Source organism: Pinus tabuliformis, chromosome 2_1 (assembly GCF_031772625.1).
Source record: "Pinus tabuliformis cultivar Carrire ecotype Pingquan chromosome 2_1, CPIR1, whole genome shotgun sequence".
NCBI lineage: Eukaryota > Viridiplantae > Streptophyta > Pinopsida > Pinales > Pinaceae > Pinus > Pinus tabuliformis.
In genome coordinates this window covers 784825189-784827803 of record NC_142299.1, presented here as the reverse complement: position 1 = coordinate 784827803, position 2615 = coordinate 784825189, and the positions used below count along the sequence as shown (strand labels likewise).

Sequence of the window (2615 nt, the reverse complement as noted above, 5' to 3'; positions counted from 1 at the left end):
TCAATTTTAAAAAACACAAATAATGGATAATTGTATTGTTATATTATTTTATTAATTTAAAGATAACATATTATAATTTCATCATTTATGAGTGAAATAAAGATAACAATCAAATAACAGTACTATTACAAAACGAAACCCACTTCATCGAGATATGCGTTTCTAAATCCAGCGGAAGTCAAATATACTGGGCGTTATCATTTTATTCTGATTGTTATTCTTCATCGAGATGAGCGAATTAGGACACACTATAGCGGCACGGAATTGTTGTTAAGTTGAAGGAAGTGGGATCCTACTCACAGATATGGCTGTAAGGGGCGTTGCCATTTCACATGATAGTTTAAGCTTCTCTGTCAGGTCCACCCGATGTTTAGGAGAAGGCACCCATGTGAAATGATGAAACAGTTTCGCCACCCACAGCTGAACGGTCCGGAGACCCAGAGCCTTGCCCGGGCATACGCGACGACCAGCACCAAAGGGTGCAAGCCGCAGGTCGTTTCCTCGGACATCCACATGTTGTCCGCCTTCCGACGGGAGAAACCTCTGTGGACGGAATTGATGGGGACGTTCCCAGATCTCCGGATCGTGGGTAATAGACCACATGTTCACCATCGCCGTCGTGCCGGCCGGAACGCACATCCCGTTCGCCATGAACCAATCCTCCGTGCAGAGGCGGGCCCATGATAAGAGAGGCCCTGGTGGGTGCATCCGCAGAGACTCTTTCACTACCGCTTGAAGATACGGGAGCTTCTCGATGTCGTCTTCTGTTACGTTTCTGTTGCGCCCGACAACCGCGTCCAGCTCTGCCTGAAGTTTGCTTTGCACTTGCGGATTGAGCAACAGCTCTGCCGTCGCCCATTCTGTAAGTAAAGCCGTTGTGTCTGTGCCGCGGAATATCATTTCCTGCATCAAAACAAAATAAGAGACGAAATTTTTTAGTTCTAACACTAAAACTTTTAATTTTAGCACTAAAATAATAGTTGTGTCGTGCTTAATTATGTTACCCATAGAACTGCGATCATATCGTCGTCGTCGAGCTTGTCGTCTCCTCGGAGCGAAAGGAGGACATCCACAAAGTCTGAGTCGGCCGTGTCGTCCCTCTGTCGATGCTCGTCGATGATGTTCTTGACAAACGATGTAACACGCGGAACAAGACGAGCGCAGCGGCTGTGGATTCTGAGTGGATCGAGTACTCGTAGCCATGGGAGATGATCAGCCCAGTTGAATGCTCCAAGAAGCTCGAATCCCTCATTCACCATCTCGCGAAGATTCTTCTCAGTCTCGGCATCCACCGACCGTCGACCGAAGACACTTCCCATTATATTATTAAGGGCCGCTTTCTGGAGATGTCGACGGAGCGTGACGGCGCCGCCATTAATATCAGACTCATCCCTTATGTCGGAAAGCATTGTCGTGCAGTCCACCTGACGACCGACTTCGTGGGCCGCAATTCGGCGTGGAGAGAAGAGATGAGTAGCAGAAATTCTTCGCAGGAGTCGCCAATAGTCACCGTTGGGCGCAAACCCCATCGCCCTGCCGAACATTAACTGCTGAGCGGATTGTTTGAGTGGTCGGTCTGCAAAGTGAGGGGAGCTGAGCAGGTCTCTGGCCACGTCAGGATCCGATGTAATCACGGCTGGCGTTGAGCCCAAGCTAAAGGCCATGATTTTCTTGGCACCATGGAGACGAGCCAGATACTCGAGATTTCGGTGAGCAAGTCCGACGCTCATGTCCATGAGGCTTCCGATAACGGGCCATCCTTTGGGGCCAGGAATGGCGATGGCTTTCTTGTGTCTCGCAGCAGCCCATGCACATCCTCCAGGGCTGAACCAAGAAAGCATTGCACCACAAACAGCAACAATAAGCAGTGCTATATAGAGTGACCACTGCCCCACTGCAGAAATATGGTCCGTGGAATGTAGTACATGGTCAGGTACTCCATTCTTTGTAAGAAAAATGGCGTAGAGCCACCAGCCCCTTGTCGAAGAGGATTCAGGATTCTCCATTGCCTAAGATACAGACGTAAGTAACTATGGAATGAGTGAATGGAAAGCGAGTTAAATGAGGAAGAGGAGTGCACGCCCTCTTATAGCCGGAGGAGTGAAGCAGGGGCATGTGGGAAAAATATGCTTCCAAGAAAATAACAGTAGTGGCGGTACCAGCGGCACCATCTCCGGCATTATCCAGCCCGATTTACTTTCCTAGTGGAACAGGGAATACCAACTCCATTGAATGCGTTCCACCCCAGCCTAGATGGCGATGCATGGATGCACGGATTTAATTCCTCCTTCCTTGGCAATTCATTCCATTACGATTGATGTCATCAATCTTGTCCGCCGTCAGACAGATGTGATGAAAGAGCTTTGTCACGCCGTCAGACAGATGCGACGTGAGAGCTTTGTCGGTTCTATTAAATCAGAGGTGGAAAGAGTAACGACACCCTGAGATTGATATCCAATAATGAAACCCTACACAAGTGGGAGGTCAAACGTGTATCAGTGAACATCGTATCCTCTCAAATGTTGAGAGGTCAAGGAACAAAGATGGTTGAAACATATCTGAACATCACAACCTCTCGAATGTTGAGAGGTACAAGGAAGTAAAAGTAGTTTCAA

The 2615-nt window shown here is 48.2% G+C and overlaps 1 pseudogene; it reads right to left on the bottom strand.

The window, feature by feature from the left end:
• Positions 1-270: 270 nt before the first annotated feature.
• On the bottom strand, positions 271-2180 carry LOC149202920 (cytochrome P450 78A4 pseudogene; annotated as a pseudogene).
• Between the last annotated feature and the right edge of the window lie 435 nt (positions 2181-2615).